This window comes from Bombus vancouverensis, chromosome 6 (assembly GCF_051014615.1).
Source record: "Bombus vancouverensis nearcticus chromosome 6, iyBomVanc1_principal, whole genome shotgun sequence".
Lineage (NCBI taxonomy): Eukaryota > Metazoa > Arthropoda > Insecta > Hymenoptera > Apidae > Bombus > Bombus vancouverensis.
Window position 1 is genome coordinate 18,540,523 of NC_134916.1, and position 27,170 is coordinate 18,567,692.

Sequence of the window (27,170 nt, forward strand, 5' to 3'; positions counted from 1 at the left end):
ACCTTCTCTTCTTTATTCCGTTATTCCCACGAAAAAGAAGGTCGAAATATTCAAAAGAACGAATCACCCACGTTATTTATAGTTGGCAGCGGTTGGATTCGTAATTTCCATTCTCCAGCGGTCCGATAAGTAGTTCGAGCAGCGATTTCGTAGCAGCGACGCGCGGGGAAACGTATAAAATCGGGGCCTGGCCCGATAACTAGTCGGCGTTTCCGTCGCATGTTTTCTCTCGGAGGCGACAATTTATTACGTGTTGCTCGAAAGTGAACGTTCCTATGAGCGGCAATGGGTGTAATTTGTATGCATGCCTTCGCGCCGGCAAAAAGTCGATATCGGCTGGCTGCACCGTTGAAAACTTGTCTTCGATAACGATTCCTAATAACATCGGAGACGCCGCGCGACACCGCGTCACCGCCGATCACTGCGAAGCGGATTTGGCTCACGCGCGCTTCCGCCGTGTTGGTGAAAGCCTCGTCCACGCAAACGTTGTTATCCTGTTTGCACCTTAAACATCATACGCTCATTAGATCCGACAATGGGGAAACTGACCGGTCGATCGACTCGCAATACGGCCGATCGATGTCCTTGCGTCTTGTTTGGTTATCCATCAATTATATACGGTTTAACAAGAAGTTGCTTATCTGCTGACGCGATCTAGTTTTCTGATCGAATAAGTTGGCCCAAGTTTGGCTAGCGGAGCATAGTTGACGAGTGGTTGGTTAGCTTGAGGATTTTCAATGAATAGTAATTTATTGGAAGAAAGGCTATTGATCGAAGCTATTTATCGCGTGAGAATGAATTTTCTAGGCTGAATATTAAACTCAATGGGAATGCTTTCTATTCTAATTTTAATGACTAGTACGAGAGTGGTTTTATAACTCGAATTTAAAGGGTCACGATCGGAAGATAATTGTACATTCTTATATATAGATGTAGAACGCATAATACGTGTAATTATTATAACATTCTAGCTATCTTTCAGAATGGACTGTTATATTTCTACGATCAATACATTCTTCTGCGATACTTTCAATATTCTAAGCGCTACTGATACCATAAAGAAAATATTACAAAATGCTCGAAGTCCCGGAAGACACGGAAAGCATTGCATTTTCTACGAATTCACAGCAAGTTACTAATATTTCTTGCAACGTTACGCAGCCTATCGGCTTCGCATCCGCGATCTCACAGACTCTCGTTTGAAAGCCAGTAAAAGGAATTTCCCCTTTGTGCAAATGTGCATATGATCGTTCGTGCGGAAGAGTTCTCTGTGTATAGTGACTTCGGTTAATAACGTCAGGGGCAATACGTAATACACCTATGACATTTCTATGCATTAACGCGTCCGTCATCTCGAATCGAGCTCGCAGAGGGAGTCGCGTCGATAAACGAGAACATCTCCACGTTCCACAGCTGTGCTCGATGAAAGGATAGAGGTGCGAAAGGCGATGCAACGATGCACCGTGGTCAATAATAAATCAATGAGTAATTAAAGGCTAACGGTACGGAGCAAATGAGCCTACGCTGACCACTAGCTCGGACCCGGAACGGGATTCTCTTGCTTCTCTCACTCCAACGCGCCCAGCATTTCGCTGATGTACGAATGATTTCATCACGGATTATCCATCATCGCTTTGCCTAGCGGTGAGATGTTTGATGATGCCGCGATTTCTTGAACGCTTTTCGGACGTACTGTTGTTGCGCCAGCAACAAACAACTAGCTGTAACGGAAACGTTGCTCGATTTATTCCAATCTCTGCACGTTCACCGTAGCCCTGCCGATGCTGTTGATTGAGCGGGGAAGAAGAATGCTCTATTACCGGCAAATAAGAACGTTGGAACGGAATTGAGAATGTTAAAGTTTCTTTCATAGAAGGTATTCCTATCTGGTGTTTTTTTTTTTTTTTTTTTTTTTTTTTTTGAATGAAAATGAAGTGGAACGTTTGTTTAAAGTATCAGGATAGGAAAGAGAATTGAAGTTTCGGGTATTATAAGCATTGGTTGAATAAAAATAAATGAAGTATTTATCAAACTTTCAGAATATGGAAACAAGCTTTTGTTATCAAAAGTGTTAAAATTTTAGACCAGGAAGAAATCTTCATTATACTATTACATAAATCTCGCGGAATGTTAAAAAGAAATTGCGAACTTTAGAGTTTCTGAATATTTAATTTCTTGAATCAAATTTAATTGGAGTACTTATGGAGATTTTAATATGCCAAAAAGAAATTAAAGATTTTAAAACTCTTGATGATATCGATATCTGATTTCATAAAGCAAAACAAATCGGTCTTTATCAAACTCCTAACAAGCTTCGTCGATTATCCATACTCAGTTTTGCTCGTATTTAATAACAATGATTATTCGACGATTATGACTCGTGTAATCTTTGTATAGCCGTGCATAATGACTGCGACTTAACACAAAGTATCATCCAACGCGTATGCAAGTGAACACACGTTACGCGACGATTGCGTAATAGTGTTTAAGTGTGCAATATGTTGGTAATTTGCATGTAATAAGCCCACCGTGTCGTAACGCGTGGCACAATGCACGATCAACGGCATATATTCCTAACTAACCGAGGGAGTTGTTACCGCGAATAATAAACAAGTCTATCGGCGGCTTCGAATTTACCCCATAAACAATCTTTCCGCGCAGTCGGTCGAACATAATGCACGGTCGAGATGACGCGACAAGATACCACCCAATAAATTTCCTTATACGTAATTTTCTGAGTCGCGTACCTCCTCGTATCAGCGTAATATAAACAGAATTAGCTATAAGTAAATAAATAATATCGATAATCGTCAATAACAACACGACACCGCGTGCTTAATTGAAAACGCGTAATATGAACGTTCGGAGAGTAGAAACGTAAACATACACTGGATTTGAGAAGTGTTATGTACGTTGATACGAGACTGATTTTTTCTACGTAGTTTAACTTTCAACTTTAAGGAATAATATTTTAGCTGCAAATTTCTATCGTCCGCATCGTACAATATAATTTTTATATCATTGTCACTATTATAATTGTTATAGTATGTCGATCTGATTATTTCTTGAGATATTTGTTATTCAAGTAAAAATTACTGTATCATGAGGTCATATTTTGTATTCTTTAGTCATATAGATACATTGTCGTAGAACAATAAATTCTTGGAGAGAATCTGAATGAATGTAAATATTTCGGAATAAGTTAATCTAATCACAAAAAATAGATCCTGTTGCATTTAAGAAAAACAAAATCTTTGTCCATTGTAAAATATCTCATTTGATATACAGTAACTTTTACTGAATATAAATAATACTTTCAACTAGTAAACAGATGAAAAGATATACGCGAATATCGTAACGTTAACACGTTCGCTTTATATTAGTTATAATTTATAATGATGTATGTTAGCAGACATCAACGATACAATAGCTATCTCGATATTGTCTTTATACACATGTTTAATACGTATTAGTACGAAATATTTCTTGTGCGTCTTACATTTGTCTGACATGTGTCATGCATATAACCTAAAAACCCGCGTCAACTCAAATCCATAACTCTAATTGCATCATACGTAACGAACGTATTAAACAGTCACAAATTAAATAAATACTCATACCTGTAACACTCTCGCTGCATCCAAATCACGATGTCCCATCACAAAGACCATACATTCAGCTTCTCTGCATCGGTCAGAACACCAAACACACAAAACGCGTTGCTGCCACAAACGTACAAAAATAACATTTTTTACACGTCGACCTAGCAATTTTCCCGGTTATACCGTGTCACAATAACTCGTCAATTTGTATAGCAGTACTTGGCAACGACATTTTATCCGTATTCATGGTGCACGTTCGCGCGAGTTCCACCGCAATTACACGCCCCTCGTTTCGTCCCAATTTCCATTTCCAGCGTGCTCCATTAATCGCGGGCGCGAATTAATCCGAACGTATAGAGGGCGCGGCGGATCGTGTCGAAATTGCCGCGAAGAAAGCCGAGCCGAAACTGTCGCGAAGAAAGCCGAGTCGAAATACAAGTGTCGTGACACGAAAATCGGTAAACCGACGTGCAATCATCGACATTTCGTACTACGAATCGTACTAGCTATCGAGCTTCTTTACCCCCAAACAACGCGAAACGTTAACGCTGTTACTCGCACCAATCGACAAGTTCAATTACACGTAATTCCAAACGCTTCTCGCGAGGTTATTTCCTGGTTCTCTACGTCATCTCGCAGGTTTGTTATTTCCTTTATTGGCTAAACTGCCACTTTTAATAATCAAACGAAGTTCATTTATATATTTTAGTAATTAATATTAAAAGGGTGGTTATTTTCTACCTTTAGTGTGTTATACATATGAATTTCCACAAATATTAGTACTTAGTATTAGTAGTTAGTATCCGTAACAGTGATACCAACATTGTAAGTCAGGAAAACTGTAAACATTAGTCGATTGTGCTATAGAATCTCAAAAATAGATACAAAGTCTAAAAATATTTGGTACATACATAGAATCCTTGTGTCGCAATTTAAGTTTCAATACAAATCGAAGAATTCGAACGTAGAATAAAAATATACGAAAGCAAGTAAGACCTCCGAGAAAATACAAGTCGAGCAACTCTCATCAGAAATTTATGACAAAAAATCTGAACAACTTCCGAGTCAATTTCTTCGACACGACGATTCTTGCAAATTAGCCGCGTTCGACTAACAAGACGCGTTCACGTAGCAAGAAACTCTCGCCGCCCGGAGCAAGGGAATGCACTTATCTGAAAGAAAAAGCAAAACACAGGATCACGCGAACAATCGGCAAGTTCGACTTCGAACCATTCGTTGATAAAATCCGTTTCTTCTATCGTGGTCAGGGATCGTAGCGATCGGTTGATCGATCGATCTACGATCACGATCGAGCGCGATATCGTCGAAGCTCAATGCAAACGATCGATCGGTCGATCGTCGAACGATTTCACCTCTCATGACTATGTACTTCTCTCCGTATTCTCTCGACGACCCTTTAGAACATTGAGGATGCGCGTCGACAGCGATTAACTGTAACTGACTATCCAACGTTGAAAGAAAGCAAACGATTTCTATGAGAAAGAAACTCACGGAATATTCGAAAGAACGCGTTCTTTCCGTGTCGATGTTCCCAGACCGAATTTCCGTCAATCATTGTTCCGCATTCCGGTGCATTCACTCTCGTGGGAGTGGTTTAACATTCGAGCTCACTGGCTCTTATTCCGCTCGAGTTCGAGAATAATAGAGGTCTCGCGAACGACCTCGAGGCTGCGATCTCGAACGGTTCTCCTGCGATTACGCGGTACAACGCTGACCGTCTTCTAGAGGAAATATCGGGCCTCGTACCAGAGAAGATCAGCGAGGAATGCTTTCTTGCAAAAATCCAAGCGTTAATTATACCCTATAGGCTTAAACCTAGTGTTATAAGGTACACTCTTCTTCGTCAGTGTTAACTGTATTAAGACATCTGCTTCGCGAAACAGATTAGGTATCGAGGAAACGATTAAACGTTTTCATTAGAATTTGACATTTATACCAGGATAGCGATCTAAAGTACGATTTATAAAATAACAAAAATTTATAAAAATCGTTAAAGTAGTTAGACGAAAATTAAATGCTGATTCCTAGTTTAAATTCTACCGAAAATATTTATAACGCAGCAGGTGTAGGTGAGTTTAAGAATTTTAATATTATAATATAATATTTAATATTATAAGGAGAATTAACGATTTTTATAATTTCTTCCTAGTAATCACGACAAAATGATAATTATAAAAAAGTGAACGGCCAATCTGTTTCAACGAACGCTCCAATTTTCCACCACAGTTACACCAAAAATGGCAAAAAGGTGGAGTTCACCGACCTCTGAATTGAACGATTAATCGAACCTTGCCTGATACTTCAGCCGTCAGTCTTGGTACCGAGTAACGTTTGGCGATTCTCGGAATCGCGATTGGCATGGAAAACTAATTAAGACGCGATTAGCCGAACGTAGCAGGAGCATCATGATCGATTAGCCAACCGATAAGGGTTCGTGGTTCGCGGCGCAACCTTAATTAGCGTACGCTCTGGTTCGATTTCTTTCTCTCTTTCCCTTTCGAAGGCCGTTGGACTAATAAGCGCGTGCTCCTCTTCTCTTCGTGACCGTTTCTCGCGAAGGTGGTCCAGCAAAGTCGCTAGTAGGCAAGCGTAAAAAGCAGGCCTATGAATCAACGGTGCTTAAGAATCGTTAGAGCTCCATTGACCGGGGTCGGTGGTGGCAAGAAAGCGAGAGCGAGACGGCTCGCCTACGTGCACATATAAGTCTCGGACAATGCGTAGCTAAACCGTTTAATAGCGATAACAGTTTCTCTGCCGCGAATTACTTCCACCGCACATCGTCGTCAACACGCAAAAACGTTGGGAAGAAAGGCGAGAACTTCGATCAGAGAAACAAAGTTGCTCGAGATCTTGTTCGCGTTCGACGTATATGAAAATCGTCTTATGTGTGTCTCGCTGAAAGAAGAAGACTTAAGCCTACGCAGCCATTGTGATCAGGGAAGTGGAGGAATATAAATGAATCCGCAAGTGGATAGAATTCTATAACATGAACACGATAAAGTTTTGTATTTTCGTTGTTATTCGTGATTTTTCCATAAACGATGGCTTTAAACGAGAAAATTGTCGGGTGCTACGAAATGGCTTAAACGAGTATAAATAAAGTGCTTAAAATGTTTGTATTTTATCAGTTATTTATTGGAGTTTAGTGAAATCTGAAAGGCTCGAAAGTTTCTGTAATATTAGGAAATAATTGGGTAATATGAAAAGGCTTATACGAGTATAATATGGTTAGAATGTTTGTATGTATTTTGCCAGTCATTTACTGAAGTTTCGTAGAGCAGGCGAAATGTTGAATAGCTTGCGTAATAAGTATTTGAGAAATTGTTCGGTAGTATGTGAAGGCTTAAGTGAATATAATATGATTAAAATGTTTGTGTTTTATTGGTGGTATATTAGAATCTAGTGGAGCAGATGGAATACTAAAAAGTTTTTACAACTTGTAAATGGAAAAATGTTGGGTACTACAAAAAGATTTAAATCAGTGTACTACGGTTTCGACGTTTCGCATTTTACCTGTTGTTTATTATAGCTTAGTAGAACAAATGAAATGTTACAAAGTTTTCGTAAGATTCGGAAAGAACATGATGTATCTTTTATAGTAAGTTGAGTAAGAAACACTGGTTTGAGCATTGATTTGTTGACCGTTGTTAACAAACTTTACTTTGACTTTTTTAAAGTTTGTTTCCTCGTGATGGAAGTTCCTTTGGAAACTGCACAGCATTATGTATAAAGAGATGTAACAAAAAGTATAAACGGCGGATAGTACAAAACTCCGGAAATTTCCAGGCTTAATAACTAATTTAGGGGAAAAACGTGCTTAAACAGTCGTTCTTTAAAGTTGCATTGCGTTCAAAGTTGTTTCTTTTCGCTGTTGCACTTTCTTTTCCCCTGTAGCTACGAGGTTTATTAAATCGATAGAAAACAACAAGCTCGATAATTCAAGATACAAGTAGACAGGAGATTACGAAGTTTAGAATCGTAATCTGATTCTCGCTAGGAAATTAAAGATCTAATCTAGACTCGTAATCTATCTAAAAAATTATAAATCACATCACTTATCACACATCATTTATCATCGGATAAATGGGCAGAGAATATTTCTTTTAATCACAGCTCGAAACCACAAATAGATAGGTCAACAGGCGCAATAAACGTGTACGTGGCCGATTGCCAGTAGGAAGATTGCACATGAACGTTGATTGCGCGAGGGTAGATTAGACATTCCACTGCACCCCCATAGTGAAGGCAGGAACACGATATGACACAATACAATGCGGCATTAACGACCTTGATGAATTATAACGCGCATATTCTCCCCGTTCAAATTTCCGACATACGTATCATGGTTTAATTTAACCATCGTACTTTATCATATCGAGAAACTATTTTTCAAGGCAGATTAAATTAAGAGCTTAAATACGAATCTTGAGAGTAACATAAGGTATAGTCATATTATCAAATATATTTTATTTATAATGAACTATCTATAAGAGAGAATGATCAACGATATAATTGCATTTCTTCTTCGCGTAATATCTGATATATCGGGGTTTCTAGTCACGATTACAGACTATCAAAACTCTTGATTAAGAGGTCGGTAATGATCACGTTTAACTAGCATCGTTTCGTTTTAAAAATTCGTACACAAAAGATTCGATCTCAGGTTCCGTTGCTGGTGGTTCGATCAGAGGGCTAGTGATACAAGTGGTAGGTAATTATAATAGACATTGATTATCCGTCGGATTATTTATGAGAGTTTTATGTATAAGCCTGAAAGTCGAGCCAGTCGAACCGGGCCCGTTGAATGCGTGTTTCGACGCTACTATGCGCGTACAACGGTCAGGATGGAACGCAAGAGGAAGAAGGAAGGAAAGGTAGCTCGAAGAAAAAGCTGAAGAACGAGGCACGAGCCACGCCTTCCTCGAGATATACGGTATTTAAAGTCGTCGTCCCTCTAGCCTAGAAACGATCTGTTCGCATCGGTGGGAAATCTTTCTCGCCAGTTAGATTCCCGCCGGCGCCATTTTTAATTAGTCTCGATTGTCGATAATCGGTAATTTAAACTCCTCTCCTGGTATTCGTCGTGATTACACATCGTGACGATCTATCTGGAGAACGATACTCTGTGTCGTGATTTCGTCTGTATTTCTAATTCGATTTTAGCAATCTATTGGTCTCCAAGGATACGCAAGATATTCCAACTAGTGGTCCAGCTTAATTACTAACCTTGAAAGAGAAATATTCGTTTTTTAATACCATTGAAATTGTATACATATAAAGTATTTTTCGTATCATCGCACTAATGGAAATATTTAGGCAGGACATTCTGTTTGTTGTGATTGGATATGTTTGGTATTGGATTAACGACAGAATTTATCAAAGATGAAGGAACATCGATATCTCTAGATATTGCTAGAAAGCGTTCTTAATTATGTGTTTTAAGCTATTTAATTATGTGTTGTACGCGTAAACTTTCAGGTCAGAAATAAAGAAGCGAAAGATAAATCGCAGTACGTAGAAGATCCGATATTCTTAGGAGTGTAAGAGCCATCTCTATTTATAATTTAAGTAGTACCATCATTTCAAACGTCTGCCATGAGTAACGTGTGTGGCCCATAGAAAATACACGCGACGGTTAAAAATAAATGTTCTTGCAGTAAGCGTTAATAACTCAATTAATGAAACGATAATTGAAAAGTACTGATATAGCCTCGTATCTGTTTGCAGAAACACAATTGTAATTATTTTCGACAGGGCCGTGTCGCGTGATCGTTCGAAAACATAGCCTCGGCCTCGCGGGAGCGCTAATTAACTGTTTAAAATGATCGTCACGAAACTGGGGATAATCGAATTAACAGAGTCGTGGATTTAATTCACTGCCGATTAAATTCGCTAAAACGTCGATAAATTATTCCGCGGGTTATATCTAAATCGAAAAACGCGCTCGCCTTTTAGCGCGAGTAATTTACGACGCGGGCAACAACTTGGACGCCTCTAGGCGAGATGCCACAGATTCGAGGGTGAAAACAAGACGAACCGGCTGCGAGTAAGAAATACGGAAAAACGTACGGCTGACGAATCGGAGGTAGGATCGAAGTCGACGTGTTTCGCGGTCGTAACGCGGAAGAAATCACCGCGCCGGTCTGATTAATCCGCTAATCAACCGCGACAGTTACCACGTAGCTTACAAGAGTCGAGAACAGTTTGCGCGCTGCACGTCAATCCAATAACCTTACACGAATTTGCGTAATGATATTAATGGGGTTTTTAGCGATTGATGTTTAATAGACCATCCATTCAACGTTATTTTCATCCGAGGCTGTTGTCCAAGGTATTTTCTCTGGAGATATTTTTTTCTGAGTTTCAATGATATTAAGAGTAACTCTTTTATCTTACTCACTCTTATACATGTTTGAATTCGAATTGTATTTAATATTTCGATGTTTTAAAAATTAATTGTTTCATTTAAAAATTATCACACTGGATTTTAAAAGAAAAGGCGAACATTTCCTACCATTTTCTTTCACGAGAAATCGTACAGAGTTCGTAATGTCGTATGATATAAACGCGTATGTAAACTCGTTTCTGCCCATACTTGAAATGCCAGAAGATCAACTTGCCACATCCCGTTTCCACTGGAACACCCTTCCCTCTAACATCTAACTCGACAGTTCTACCTTGTTAAGCGTACGAGGTTATAGCCAACGGAATTCCCAGTCGACAGAAGTGCACAATAAATCAGTGCACGTTGCTCTAAACAACTAATTTGTTTTGATTAAACATTAAAGCTAGCGATCGTGCGATTATCACACGATCACCGTAGTAGAAAAAATCGTGTCATTGATATCCTATCGAAATGACACGTACCTATATATTATCAACACCAAATAGACACGTATAATCGATATTCACGTTTATTCCAATTATACTGCGAAGAAAAAAAAATAAAACGTAATTAACAAACTCGTCGAGAGACAATGTAAGAGCAATGATCACGCTTTTCGTTATTTCCATTATTCTTGATAGAGCAGCTCGTACGAACGTAGCCTGGAGTACTCGTGGAGCTGCTTTCTCTGTAGAGATTTTCTTTCTTTGAAAAGCCGCGTATCTTCCCGCGAACGCTCAGCAAACGAGAGAAACGCGACGGAACAAAACGAAGAAACAGAAGAGGGTGGCGGTGGATGCTGGTGTCGCAGCAAACGATCTCGGCACTCGCTTTTGTCGAGGTAATCGTGATAATTGAGCTCAGCGCCGCGATTCCATTCTTTCCTTATCGTCCCTAACAAAATGTCTTCATAGGTGTTATATCGTTCGTTATAGTCATTGTAACGGGTCTTGTCACGGAAAGGAAACGTTGTTATCGGACAACCGGCCGGTAATAATCGTCACGATAGTTAAAGTGGACTTAACGTTCGTATAATAGAGTTTCAGGATTGCAGAGGGTACGTTTATGGCAAGAATATGGATATTACGCCCAATGGGAGCGTCTCTTTCCTGGTTAAACGACACGTGCACTATTTGAACGGACGACACGTGGGACAGCCAGGCTGCACGCGGAGATAGGGTTAAATTGTTCGGGTTGAAATTAAGGAGAATCCACTTTACTAGGGAATCTTCTAGACTGTGTGAGAATAATTTCGAATTGTATTTCTAAGGCAAGAAAAGAATATTGTACGAATAAACTGACGCTATTAATTCTGCTTTCACGAAGTTACTTTCAACTTCGAACTAAAAATTATATCTCGATCTCGTATTACACGTTCGTATGCTCGTTCAGAGATCAAATCGATCAGCTTCGTTTTTTAAATTTGATTCCAGAAAAAGATTGTGGTAATGCCGAAAAGAAACTTCAATATATGGAAACCTTAAATTCTAACGATTGTCCTGAAAATCTAGGATTCTGAATTCGAATTTCGTTCTACTTCATCCCCGCACTTCACAACCAACAATAAGAATCGACCTACATACCAATCAATAGGGTTCTAACAAAAAGAGCTACCACAGTATGCACGTTACAAACTCTTGGGCCCCGAAGGCACAGTTACTGCCGTCTAACCATTGATTCGCATACAACCGCTGTAATAATGGAAACGTTGGTTCTCGAACCTTCGGAGAACCGTAATTAAGGTACAATTACAAGACGTCTGAAACAGAGCTTATTGTCATGCAAACGATCGATTCTCCTCTATCTTTGCCTCTATCGCATCAATTTTGGTGCGGACTTCTTCAATTTAGGAGAGGACCTCTTCAAAGAATTAGAAATCATTAAAGAGAGTGTCTATTGAACGAACACTACCTATAAGGTCCGGTCAAATTGAATGTGTAATTAAATCGAACGGATGGACGAATGAAATAATGGATGTCATCTGATAATGACCGCCTCCCTTCGTCCTGCCAGTCATGGCACCGCGCGGCGAGACGCGAGATTAAAGTCATATCTCTTTTATGTTCCGACAATACTTTGACTCCATCCTGCGGTCAATAATTAATTAATCAGCTGCCGCAGATATCGCTCGTCGAGCGTGCTATTAGTTACCACTTGAACGGTCGTAATCGTACGTTCTCCACCACCTGTCGTTAACCTATGCTTGAAATTGTTTTACGAGGAAATTTCTTAGACTAGAACGGTACAAACGTCAACGAAAAGAATACCGATCGCTAGATGTTAGACAGGAGATATATAACAGCCCCCGTTCGCGTTGATCCATGAATGAAAGTCGGGATATCGGTGTACCCGTAAATAGCAGATACAAATTTGCACGCGATAAATGGAGTCGGAGAATTGATAACTAGAAGGAATGCTTGTCCTGTATGGAATTGAATTAAATGCGGTGAAAGTCGCTTTCTAACGACTGTCTATGGAATAGGAAGCGATGGATCGATGATCTGTGAAATGTCGTGAAACAAAACCGGAACGTTGTAGAGCTAAACGAGAGCCACGTCGGGTAACATCAGTCATCTGTGCTCCAAATCGCAGTGCACTCTCGATACGACAGCAAATGGAATAGTTTCTGGTCCATAGTTTCACTCGGTCGAGATAGGTGGACCGGTAAAATCCACGGAAGCCGATGTAAAGAGGTTAAGAGAAAGAAAGAAAGAAAGGAAAACGGTGGAGGCAGAGAGATGGATCAAAGTTACGATGGGCTTGACCGATCGATTGGAACCATCGGTTTCACAGATCGGATACCGACGAGGCCGTACGAGTGCCCGACGCCAGCGTGGCAGCGTGAAAAGAAATAATGGCAGATAGTCGCGGTCAGATAAGGTGAACTGACACGAGCCATCACCTCGAGCTCGTCCGTTGTCCGTGGTCGAGAGAGGCTTTTGCCTTCTCTCGCATCGGGGGTTTCCGTTTGTGTATTCGGTTACCCTGTTCCCACAGCGAGACCCCGTGTCTCTTGTCTCTGTTCCACGTTACGCGTCCCTTCCCTTGCTAACGCCTGGCTGATGCGCAAAGAAGCGTGCATTTTCTAGTAAAAGCCTAGACCGCGGACGACAGCTCCTTCCTGTGTATCCTTTCAGGTCGCAGCGGTAACGGATAGAAGAAGGAACGGGAAACCGTAAATGGGCTGATGTTATCGAAAGGGCCCGATTGTTCGTTTACACCCTGTTTGCTCGGTCGCGCGCCGCGGAAGGGTTTCCTTGCCAGCCAGGAAATTACTATTAGCGCGAAAACAGGTTCATCGTCGGGGGAAAGCTAGCTAGAACTGTCCGATGTCTAGCAGGATGATATTGTTTCGTAATAACGGTGTCTGGAGTCAGGATAGGATGGCATGCTCGTGTTCTTGCTGGAATTCAATCCTCGTCCGGCGTCTAATGAAATCTGTAGATCAGTTGTACAGCTGGTTTCCACTGTCAGAGAGATACTATCGGATAAAGAGCAGTTTTTTCTTTCTCTGGATTTTACGATGTTGTTCAGGTTCCGATGAGACAATTCGCGAGCTATAAAACTTGAAACCGTTTTGTATACCGAGCATTATATCAGCCGACATTTAACTTACCTACACATCTATCCAATTATCAGGCAGGTCCATTTAAAAACGAGTACCGTTGAAAGCGTTGAATACTCGATTAGCAACCCCAAATAATCGAGTTCGTGCCGTCGACCGCGTTAAGAATTTCCTTCAATCCGTCATTAATGCTCGATTAAATCCCCGAATCCGTACAAGTACCTCGGGAGAGGTAAAAGGGGATGAAGAGGAGCTGTGCATGAGTCGACGCGTTCTTGTCCGTCTGCCAACTACCAGCGTCACCAGCGTTGCCACCGGTCAATCAGAAATTTTATTCAGTAAACCGCCGCGCCTTTAACCAATGTATCGCATTAAACGGAGTCCTCCTTGTTGTAAACCCCCCCCCTCCGGGTTCGGTTCGTTCGAGAATGAATTATTCATGGCCTCGACTCAATTCTGCAAGGGGGTCCGACTCTCTGTAAGTCAGTCAGAAATACAGGTCCAGATTATAATAGAGCTCACCCGGTCGTCCGAGTGTCCCGCGAAAACACTGAAAACTTCTCCGTCTCGACAGCTCCTTGGAATTAAAGGGAGGATGCCAAGATGGCGGATATTTCCATGCGAAAGTCTCGCGTCGAGTGGTCCTCTTAATCGCCCACGTCCGGTGGAAATGTATAAATTTCCAACGATGTCGGATCGAACCACGGTAAAAGGAATAAATATCAAATTCAAACCAAGTTTCTACCAAGAGTTTATCTGTACGAGAATATGGGTCAACGAGGGTCTTACGATCGCGAGAATTTTATTTTTGAAACAGTCTATTTTCTCTTCTGTAATTTCTTCAGTTAAATTAGATCGAATGTATCTTAAATAGACGTCTACGTGAACGTGTGCTCTATAATAAACGAGAGAACGAATTTATTAGCGTAATATAACGAAATCCTGTCGGAGGATTCGGTTACCAGTCCAGGTTACAGCAATCTCTATAACGAACGGACGCGATCATCGTCGAAAGACCAAGGGAACTGCTTCTAAGTACGTTTCGTAACCTGCTCGCGATTCTTCGAAATGTTATTTTATATGTAATAAAACGAGCCACCCTTCGAGCAGCCGCTGCGTTTTCTACAATATGGCGGGGCATGGAGCTCTAGTTACACGCGTCATCCAAAGGCCTTGCAATGAAATTTATCGCAGCACGCTGCTTAATTTGCGCTTAATACTCGTGTGCCATGCGAACGATCGCGCGAATTCAACGAATATCGCGAGTTACGACGTCGATCCAGGCATAACCGGAATAACCGTGAATCGCGTTGAATTCTTGGACTCTTTGCCCTCGCTCGACGCCCCTATGATCGATGCATCGCCATCGATACGGAACCGAGAACCCGGTCATGTTCCGCGAACACGCGGCCGGGATGAAATAAAACACTGTCCAACGCTAATGAATCACAAACGTCGGCCAAGCGGCACGCAGAAATTCTTCAGGGATGATTACGTAGTTGCGATTCGTGATATCTCGAAGTGATAATTTGCTTTAACCTTATTTTAAAGTGTTTAAAAATATTGTTAGAGAATTTCGAATTCTATATCGAAGTCTAGCGGAGTGGTGTTGCAGGCATCGTTTTAAATTCGTTAAATGTAAAATTTTATTAAAATTCAAACGCTGTTCGTAATCGTTAACCGCTTTCTGATATCTATATCACTTCTATACGTTCTAGTTACGTATGAGTTTTCAAAATTTACATATGTATTAGACAGCTATTAATAGATAGATTTGACGATGTCCTTTTATGATTTAACGGTAGAACTTTAAGAATTATTATTAGAGTATTAAACAATTATAATATGAATCTCGTTTTTCCTGCAGAAGTACTACGTTACGCCTTTAATAGTCCGTTTTATAATCCATTTAGACACGAACGTCGCGTAAAAGCGAATGGTGTATCTCGGTCTATTAACAACTCAATCTCTTTCGCGCAACCATAAGTGTTCGTTGTTCGTTATTCTCGAGCAGAGAAGAACTTTCATCCTTATTTGTCAGAAAGATTTATTCTGTGGTAGAAAAATCATACTCGAGGTGCCAGTTACGGTGTAACTGTAAGATTTAACGAACGCAATTATCGTCTGGACGTGTATGAGGCAATAGCTCTTAAATAGGATAAGTTACACTTAATTACATTACCCTTGTTGGTCTAAAAAAGGAGGGGAAAGACACGGACGGTAAGTGAAACCGTCTATTACTATAAAGATAGATCTGGTAGCAAGTTTAAAGACAGGGAGTCGACGAAGAAACGTTCCAATTACCATAAAACGTTTTGCATTAGAGGAAGACATTTTTCGAGAAGCAATTAACCGGCGGCTTCTAATTGACCACTGCGAAATCGATACAATAAAACGTCTGGACGAGACGTGTAATTGCAAAGGATTGTAGCGAATCGCCCTGGAATCACGAATAATCGGAAATCTTGTCGAAGGAGATTTACGATGTAATAAGAACGGACGGTGCGTGGCTCGTCTGGTCACGGAACGTCGTTTCAAAGGCGATGTACAGCATTGTCTCAGAACCGTTCCGCCTGGTTTCCAACGTCTACGTCTCTGCCCTAAGATAATTACATAGTCAGTTGAATACTTGGGATTACTATGCATTCCCAGGAGTGCAGGAATATTTAGAGAAGGAGAATTTAGAAACGAATAAATTGTGAAAACTTTCAAGTTAGAATTGTACTAGAATAAAAGAGAAAGAAATTAATAAATTTTCGAAATTACAACGACCGATTTACGTTTACGCCGCGTTGCTTCTTTGTGCGGAAAATTAATTACATTCTGAAATAAAATTTGGAATCGTTATGGTTTAACGAAAATACAAGAATTTCCAGAAAACAGACATTTCTTTTTAATTTTGGCTCAGAGTAAAGAAAATTCTTATTGATACCAGAACAGATAGGATAATCGGAATGTTTCACGTGGGTATCATCGAAAAGTAATTCGAAGTAGTAAGGCGTATCGAAGCGCCATGAAGTTTCGTCTCTCTCAAGGCTGTTCTAGTCGTGCTCATCCGGCACAGCTCGATTCTCACCGACTGCTGACCGAATCGTCGACCAGACAGAGGGGAGTTATGCTAATTTTACGATTACACCTCGACACGATTACCATGCGCTGGATCGATCACCGAGTTAAATGCTTTGCATTGGATTTCCAAGTGTAGGTTACCTAGACTCTGGTCTTCTTGCAGGAATCTTGCTAAGCAGCTCAAGTGAAAGTATATCTTGACGGTCATCTTTCTGATGTATTCTGCATCCTTGAATCGTAGAAATACGGTAACTGCAAGTTGTGTTTGTGAAACGCTTGATGAGTGATTGGATTTGAGGTCGAACACCCTTTGAAGTATTTAAATAGGAACGTTTACCTCATAATCAGCTTGTAAGCTAGTACAGAGACTGAGAAGATTCTATGCGTTTTACGTAGCTTAATCAATTAAAAGGATCGAGAATCGAGAGCGAAATGCCTATTAAAGTACCAGTTTGATTTCTAAGAAATGCTTTCCTTCTCTGTATTACAGTTAGTTGTGTAATATAACTGAACAAGCAGAGAAGATACAGCGATAGATAAATATTTTTAGAGCTGAAATTAATTTGCAAAGAAAGACGTAGGAAACTTATAAGATAGCAGGGATCGTGTACTTTAAAAAATGTACATTAACGACATCAAACTTTGACGTCAGTCCTATTTATGTTGTTGTTTGTTATTCATTTACGTAAATTCCTCTTACTACTTCCTCTTCCTCTTCGTTCCTCTTACTACTCTTCCATCACAACCCAGACGCTTGTCACATCCAGTATGATTAGCATGATTATATCTGAATATTTCAAGCAGTGTACTACTCACGTTGGAGCACGAAGTAATGAAATTTATCGAAAGTTTAATATTTACCGAGAATAAAGCCTCGAGACAAGTTACAAGAAGATGTACTTACTTTGATGGCTTAGTTTGTTTGAAAGAAAACACAGAAGTAAACGATTTGGAACACGACGTTTTACGTGACGAAGGAAAAGTTGTTTAATTTGTAGTAAACATAAAGTTAGTTGTAACTTCTCCCAAGTGTTGCAAGGAATTACTAAACACGTTAAATTAATGGTTAATAAAACGGCTTTATTGCTCGTTCGCGTAGAACATACGATTACTAGTACGTTTTCTGTTAACTTTCTGTTAAATCAGAATCTGTGCACAGTTAGATTTCGTGGCGAAGGCTTAATCACGAAAGATACCAGGGAAGATTGATTATTTCCTCGATAGGAGTAGTTACAAGCGGCCAATTAACTATCGGGCACACTTGGATTCCGTTTTCCTCCTTACTTGCTTTCCACGGGTTTACCACTGCAACTGATTCTCGTATAACTCTGTGATACATGTAATCAGTTCGAACCGTACGATCAATAAATCTGACGCATTGCGTTTATTAATTTCCAAGGTACTCTCGTATCAGGGATTCCACGTGCAGCGAGTTCGTGTTTGCCATTCCCACATTGTACACCGGATCGAATGAAATAGTTTAAAGCGGGATAAATCGTCTGTTCTCGATTGCTTTCCCCTTTTCTTCCCGCTCTTTCCTCCGTTTCTTTCTTTTATTTTATTTTTTTCACCGATTCACGGTTCCTTTTCTACCCAACGATGTTTCCCTCTCGCTTCTCAGTATCCCTCGAATATTCGTAGACAGATAATTGCGGCTATAAATCCAAGATTAATCGAGCCCAACGCGGCCTGTCGTTGCCTCCTCCTCGCGAAATCCATTTCGCATTATAAATCAATCGGGCCGTTTCTCTCGTTCTCTCCGCGCGTATGCCCGTACCACCTCCCGATAAAACTTCGACACTCTCTCCCCTTTGGTAGAGATGATGCCCGCGAACTGGATTACATCGCCCCGCAACTTCGCCCTCGAACCTTCCCTTTCTTCTCTTTTCTTTTCTTCCCTTTTCCTCCTCGGTGAACTCTTGCGCGCGATCGAATCTCTCAATTTACGCGCGGTTCGTTTTCACGCGCCGCTGCGCCATGCGAGTCGATCGAGGGGTTGCAGAAGAAATTAAAAGGCAAACTCTGTTACGATTGTAAAGTGATTTCGAAAAGAATGTTTTTTAATAGACTCGGTGCATTTTAATTCTGAATATTCATCTCTCTGCACCGATGTGGTGTATTTAGCGAACGAGTGCGAGACCAATTTTATTACACAAGTACGTGCTTTTCAAAAGCAACATAGTAGATCGTATGAACAAAATATTTTACTTTGACCGCGAGCTATATTAAAATTGTGGTTCGGTTATTTTGTAAAATTCCACCAGTTACTCCATTTGCTTTATCGCGTTTTGCATTAAGGACATGTTTACTGTTTTCCTTATCTGTTCTCTTTTTGTAGTAACCTGTTTAGTAGAGCCGAATAATAAACAGAATTATCCCGCGATTTCATACAGAGAAATGAAAAGATTACGTTCGGACGCAAATCTTTTTACATAAGAATTGTCTTGAATACTAACGATAAACTAATACATTTTTCACGTATAAGGTTACCTTCTTCTCATAATAGATGCCCAATCCCTCAAAACAATTGTCAAAGCAGCTCGTTGATCGACAAATAATCCAATGCTGTGCAACGAGCTTGATTTGCACGCAACGCCGATTCGTTAATCGACTAATTCGCGGTATGACGAAGGGAGCCGAATAAGACACGGTCGGTGTAAATTCGAGAGCGAAAGTCTCGGCCCGGGAACCTGGGAGAATACAACGGACGAAACGTCCGATAGCGTGGCTGGACGGATAGGTGGTCGAGTCCGAGAATGGATACGCCCTTCGAGCCCCGATCTCGCGCGATTTAGGGCTCTTAATTATATGTGTGTGGAACAGAGGAGCGCGCGATTGAGGCAGGGGAGCCGACTTCTCGCATGCAGACGCGCGTACACACGCGTTCACTCGCGTCTTTCACCCTATCCTACTTCCACCCGCAACCCCTTATCTCTATTGCACACCGCGTGCATTATGAATAAGTATACAACACGCTGTATTGACGCGTGTACACGGGGCGTGGCATGCCCCAAGCGTTGACCGACCGAATCTTTTTTTCTCCCTTTTTCGTCCGTCTCTTGCGAAAGGTACATTACTTGCTATCCAACGCGTGCAACAGCAACATGCAGAGAAAACTTCGTGAAAGTTAAGGTTTCACATGGTCTTTGTTCATTTAGATACTGCGGTTGCTTACCTATTTATGGGAAATTTAAACATAGAGAATGCACGTAATATGATAAAGTATACGAAATGTGCAAAATAAGATACTCGTTATAGTATTTAGAAGGCGAAACGAATCTGTTTTCGTTTCGCCTTCTAAATTATAAATAAATTCTTTTCTGTTTCGTTCTTTTAGCTTTGTACGTAAATACAGTTTTGCTTAAACATTCGCAGTTTATTCATTTGTCTTCTAGTTTTGTGGTTTTATTTCTGCACGAAATGAAATTCTGCAGATATTTGCAATGTTTAATAGGATTAGACGGAAATTAAGGTCTTATGGGCTATTGAGGTAGTGGTTGCTTGAACTTCTTCGTGAAACACAGGATAACGGTTTATTTGGGAAGTCAGAAGAAATTTCAGAGTAAAACTAAATTTGAAGTGACATATTGAAAACCTATATATTGAGAATTTTGGACGTGATAAGTTCTTTCTTGATAAATTTAGAGTAAGATTGGATTGTGCTTACTCATGGTTAACGATTATTTCTTTGGGGTCTGAATGTAGGATATATAGGAAAGCGGTCAGAAACCGATTATTTGGAGTACTATATTTGGAGATTTTATATTCGTAGAAGTTTGACATGAAGGATCTTATCTCAATTTCAATCTTCAGGAATGGTCTAGATTCTCTTGTTCGAAAATATCGATACTTACGTGTATAAAACCTGACATTGTTACCTTTGTAACTATCGTAAGCATTTTTGGGTCGCTCGAGCCGAGGATGACTTGTGTCTGTATTTCAATAGCGTAATTCATCTCTCTACAAGTAACTGCCATAATTCCGTATCACACGATCAGCGTAATAAATTCTATCGTTATTCTGCAATCAGTTTATTTGGTCAGGGTACTGAACAGCAGTGTTAAGTCTTCAGTTGTCGTTATTTAATTTATATTGTTATCGAAGAGCTATTTATGTTTATAATTTTTCGCATCAGTGGATTCGCTGCCGCATCAATTAGAACACGTTCTTCGCTTTGATGAAGTTTCCTACAATATTAGGTACTGGTACCGAAAATCAAATAGAGAATCCCGTGTGGCATCTCTATTCCGTTAAGCACATACAGCTCTCTTACCATCGCCATCCATCTCGTCAGAAATATCCAAAGATCACGTCCATAAAGATCAAAAGTTATCGTCATTCAAACGATCAGCTCTTCATAGTTGGATATTGGTCCAGCGGCGTATAACGCTTGGCGCACCAGCCCGATCGGTTCGCGTCGTAAAGGTTCAGAAAATAAGGATCGCCTCGCAGAAAGACGAATGGTATCGATGATCGAGAAATCGATCAACACTCCGGCGCAACGCGAGACGAAGTCATTCCGGTGGTGTATATCCGTGAAATTAAATCGTGGGCTCCGCGGTGATCATCAGTCACACGTGTGTGCGCCGTCCCTCTGTCTGCGAGCTCGTGTATGCGGGTCGGGAAGTGACTCGCACGAAAGCGAGCGTCGTGTTTCGTTTCCATTGCGCGAATCATCTCTTCTGGATCGCGGCGCAGCCCCAATGGAAACGCTTAACTTGTAAATTGCGTGCCTGCCGGGCACGCAGAACGCCCACGTCCAAGAAATCTCGCCAGTGGATCGATGAACCTAGATCATCCGCGTGACTCCCGAAGCGTGATCGATCAATCATGCTCGTTGCACCGAGCGCGCGGGAATCGATCGAACACCGGACCAACCGAGATTCGTCGTTCCGCGGGACGATCGTAATCCACGGTACCGGAATGACAAGCTCTTTGATTGCATGGTATCGCTCCCATGAGCAGATTACCAGAAACGCGTCGTCGATTCGACAGAGTTCGGAGGCTTATTGACGCGCACACGAAGTCCGCCCTATCGTTTGATTCGCTCTCCGACCGATTGTTTAGCGTGAGTCTCAGCCATCGTATTAACAACGTGATCGTTTATGCCGGGCACGAACGTAATTTCTAAGGCGTTCCGGAATTCTTATCGAACGCTTAATCCTTAGTTGCCGAGGATGACCTCTCGCGTGGCCGCTTCGCCGCGGAGGAATGCCTCGGGTAATGGTTAGTTAAGTCATTCAAAGATGCAACACGTAACAGTCTCGTCGGGATGATTCGTGTTTAATACGTAATCGATTCGGAGGTGATCGTCTACAACACTTTGTACTAGCTTATATGGCAGACTGATTGTATCGATTGGTTTGCATGTCCGAGATCTGAATTTTTTCTTACAGCACCATCAATTTTTCTTAGATCGTATCGTTCGTATCAGAGAAATACTTTTATTTTTTTTTTCAATATTAGAATTTTGAAATATCGCACGATCCATGATATCTACCAAGTACAATATAAAATAGAAAATAATACTATCTTTAGAAGAATATACTATTTTTAAGGAAATAGCCGTAGTTCAAGAGTATCGTTGTCGAAAACCCTATTGGTGAACGATGAAGCGTTTAAAAGATAGCCACTCGGAGGTTTAAGCCTGGGCTTAAAGTCATCCTGGTGCCCACGAACATCCAGATACCGGGAGAAACGCGATCCCAGGCGAAAGAACGCGGAGGATGATATTAACCCGTGGTGTGGTCTGTCCTGGACAAATCGCGTATTTATGATCTCCAACTACAATGGAGGGATTTTTAATCCCTGGAGCTCGACCTCACGAGGACTTAGCAGAGGCGGCCAGTCGCATCGCGTTATATTTCGTCCTCTCGTAGACTGGCGAAACGGTTGCTTACGACACGCACGCGCGGGGAATGGACCAGCGGTGCACGGGGACGTGGAAACGGGAAGAGGAGGTCGACGTGTGTACATAAACATGTCAAGGAGCCATTATGCAAATTTTTAAATACGACGGGACCATATATCCAACCGGCGGAGTGTGAAAAATAAAATTAGCATTGCCACAAATGTTTTTCGGCTTAAGACCGCTCGGGCCACTCGCACGGGACCCGAACAAACTCACCGGTACACCGTCAACTCTCAGTCATTGACGTTGTTAATACCGAACTGGCTAGAACGTGAACGTTCGAGGAACCGGTGACTCTCCCCCATTCTGCTTGTCGTGAAAATTATGTTCCTCTTTCTGAGAACGCGGTCCCGGACAGTCGACTCTGGATGTCTTCTTGCCAAACTTCAAAATGATTCTTGGCTATAATGTAAAAAGGTATAAAAAAAAACTATGGAATCTCAGCTTTGCTAAGATACAAATTCTCAAATGTTCGATACAAATTTTCGATACTGTTATATAATCTCATATTTTGATGTAACCATATCTAAATCTTAATTTCTATTAGTCACCGATATCGAAATATTCCGATTCTCGGTTCTAAGATGAAAATGGCAAAGGGAATCACACAGCGTTAATTCCCAGCCGGAAGCTTTGGAATTTTGTTCGACGAACCACAGGAATAAAGATCGCTGACAAATTGGACCTACCTGCCAGAGAATTTGTCGCGGTTTCACGCGACAAAGTGTGGAACGCGCCACGTGATGTGCTGTTCATTTTTTACCGAAAGAAATTCGTGGAAATGTACGGAATTTCAGGCGGCGCCAACGATCGCTGCATTAATTTTAACGCCGGAGGAATTGATAGCGACCCGCTTGCAATTTGTCTAGATCGCGATAACGCCGAAGCAAAGATCGCCTACCCTCGAGCGACGCGACGCAACTACCCTTTCCACGCTCCGTTCGAAGACCGACCAGTATCTCTCTTGATTTACATTCGTGCTTCTTCTTCGACGCGGATATACCGCGGAATTGCATCCGCGCCACAATTACGTATCTCGATGGTTGTTACGTAACGCTGAATATCCTATTCCGTGGGTCAGCACCACTCATTTCCGGCAGAGCAGAAAAAGTCGATCGACCGATGCGACGCCTCGAGCATGCCAGATATCCGACATGAATGCGTACCAGCTATCATTTGCCATTCAACGTTCGAATCGGGACTTAAATAATGTAACGAAGTGCGCCAAGAGATTCCGTTTGACAGATTGAGTATAGGTTGCCTGGAAGATTCGTCGGTTTCTTGTAGACCGGTGGTATTTAATGGAGTAACTAGAGGTTGAAGTCGCGATTGAAATTGTTGGGCTTGATACGTACCCGTCGAGAAAGTACTGTTGGGTATGATATTAGTAAGTAGCTGTTCTCGAGTAAAGCGGTATTTAATGGAGTGAAACATTGTGTCTCTGGAAGTTAAGAGTTAAGAATTAAGGAAATTTTAAACCTTATAGCGCTTGTATCTTTCTCGATCTAACCAGTAAGTACTTTAAGTAGAATCTTTTCTTGACTATCTACAGTAGATAATATATATAATAATGTAATAATATATTAGAAAATATTATAACGCAGGGAATGAGAAGAAACAACTATTCAAATAAAAATCTAATTAATCTAATTGTAAAAAGATCTAGATACATATGTGCAATCTCGGAAAAAATACATTACAGAAACGTATCAATTGTTGCTACTATAAAACTCGATACTCAGCATTATGGTGTTGGCTGGTTATCTTTTCTCGTTTTTCTTTTCAACTGGTTAACTCGTTCGAAAGAGATTGACAAGGAGGTACAAGTACTTAGAAGGAACAAGAGGCGAGATCGAACAACGTTCATTAAAGTCGGCTAGCGAAGATGAGTTTGTAATAATAGTTAATAAAGTATACATCCTCAAACCGTGAATTCTATTTTATCGTAGACAACCAAACAAACGGAACACGTTCGACGTTCCAATCGTTTAACGTTTCACGGTTATGTAGTTTACACTGATCGCTGTGTTTCAACGTTTTTGCAACAGTACTTGTTCACGAAGACTAATGGAGCTTACGGATACTTCCTGTTGTTATTTTTTCTTTGGACGAATCGTCCTGGTAAATCGTGTCGGCGAGCGGAATATAATAGATGAAAGAAGCCACTATGTTTTATACGTGTTACCGTTGAACTCCATAGCACGTTGAAAATTTCGTTTCTTATCACAGCCTACCATCCGATTACATTCAATCCAATCTCGTCGATTTCCACACAGGCTTTTTGCCCTTAAGATCTGACAAGATAGAGAAGTTGGAATGTGGGGAAAAAATATTACATGAAGATGTAAAACCTGCGCGCAACTACGCATACCTGTATAATTTTTCCAACAACTTCAGAAATCGATAAACATTCCTCGAATAATTTAAGTCTAATCGATTAAGAGCCGCATTGCGTTCATTCGACATCTCATTTGCAACTTTCTTCGATCAGTTTACGTCGTCGAATTCCGTTTTTCAACATTATGGTTATAGAAGGCAGCTCGAAGGATTCGCTTAATATCATTTTCGTCACTATTTTTTCCACCTAAGTTTTACAATTTTATGAAACTTAAAATATTTAATTCGGTCGTCGATGGTTTCAAAAATGTACAATTTCTAACCAATAATAAAATCAAAGGTAGCCATGATCTCTTGCCTAACTTTTATAATACGAACGAAATAAAGTACAAAATGTGTCGTTCGAATACGTATCAGCAACGCTAAAGCTATACGCGTCTGTCTATAAAAACAGGACGCATATTTTTTTCTGGTCGAACGGTTCGTTTCATCGACGTAGCCGAACCTAATCCACCCTCGAAAAATACGCGAATCACCCCTGAAACTGTCTCGCTGCCTGGAGATCGACTGTTTACGAGACGAGGCTTACTATACCCGAGGAACCCAACCGGGATAGCCGGCCGAGTCTGCGGCGGAAATGAAGGAGTTGATATATCTGCGCGAGCGCCATAACTCACTTAGTACTTGCATATAACCCTCGCGTCCTCTCCGTCCCTCTTTTCTGCCTCTCTTTCGCTTCATCCTCCTCGCGTCTCATCTTCCTGCCCGCCCTTATCTTCGCCACTCCACGGTTATTCCTTGCGCTTTCTCATAGACGCGCGTGCATAATCTCGGAGCTGTTTCCTCGTATTGGCCATGGACTAGCGAGCATCCGTAGAGTACGTGGGAGTTGGTTGGTTGCCTTTGCCATGAACGCGTAGGTATATACGTACACGGGTGAATAGAAGGAAGAACGTGACGCAAGGAGAAGGACTCGTAGACCCTGGAGGACCCTGCGGGTCTCGACGTTGCGAGGAGCGATCCGGAAGGACGGAACAGGTCGCAGAAAAGCAAGAGAATCGAGCGAACATGAAACCAGGGAGGAGGAAAAAGATCTTGAACGATCGTTGGAGGATGAGTATCGAGGGAAAGACGATTACGCGAATGTTTAATGCCTCGCACTAAATTATGCAATTACCTTTATGTCCGGCCGTGTGTGCGATCCTCGAGTCTTCCCGCATATGGCGGGCGAGGAGGACTGGCCCGATCGGCGCGCGAGCACGCTCGGTCACACGCGAGTGCAGAATCGATGCACTCGCGCGAACACGGCTTCGTTCGTTGTTCTATCGTACTAACCAAGACATATGCACGCTCGATGTTCCGGTATCTTCCGTTCGAGGCCCAAGAGCGACGTATATCAAGGCTCGCCCGCTATTACCATCGCCATGGCGTTGTCCACCGGCGCCATTAACGATGTCCCGTGGGTACGAGTGCGATACACAGCGACCGACTAATATTATCGTCCTTGTCGTATTATTATTTCCGGCGACTATTAGCGATTGCATCCAGCAGACAACGTCTGGTCAATGGAAGCCGGCGTCGGGTTAATGCCGTTGTCGTCGCGGTAAGAAAACCCGCGTATCTATCAATGTAACAATACACGTAGGTGGGATCCGCTTAAGAGGCGTACACGACGAACGTTAGCAAAAGCATTCTATGCGTAAAAATATTAGCGAAGGTTGGCCCTTTGAGCGCCTAGTACCACTTACGGTTTCATTTCGCGGCTATTAACGAGACACGCTGCAGACCCGTCTACGACAAATAACAAGTCTACCGTGATACGAACGTTTGATTACACTTTGTTCGCTGGCTAATGAGAGAGTCGCTATGGTCGCGAGACGTTTATATGGTAGTTACGTGATCGAGCGTTGCGAATAGGGTTACTTTCCTCGGTGAACATTCTGTTTTGAAATTTCAATATTTCATCGATTCGAAATTGGCGATGTATGTCATGTAAAGGCGATGTTTATTTTCATTGATGGTTATTAATTGGTATCGGGAAAGAAGTCGGAGAAATGAAATCGCATGGAAAGAATATTGCAAAGAGCATAGAGCGAAATTAAGAGTCGATATTTGTTTTAAGATAAAGGTCGTCTACAGCCAGAATCGCGACTACTTAATAGAAGTAACGATTACTGTTATTACTTCTGTAATAAAATTTGGAATACTTTTAAAGGCAGGCATAGAACATAGGCCAAAGACATAAATGTTTTACACGTCGATATCATAAAGTTAGTCAAA

At 41.3% G+C, this 27,170-nt stretch overlaps 1 long non-coding RNA gene across 1 annotated transcript in view; it reads right to left on the reverse strand.

Annotated features, from left to right (window-relative positions):
• LOC143302865 (uncharacterized) overlaps nt 1–4,078 on the reverse strand; it is a 263,160-nt gene extending 259,082 nt beyond the window's left edge. The window contains exon 1 of the long non-coding RNA XR_013058692.1: nt 3,621–4,078. This is a non-coding gene — a long non-coding RNA (uncharacterized LOC143302865). The remainder of the gene's footprint in view (nt 1–3,620) is intronic.
• Between the last annotated feature and the right edge of the window lie 23,092 nt (nt 4,079–27,170).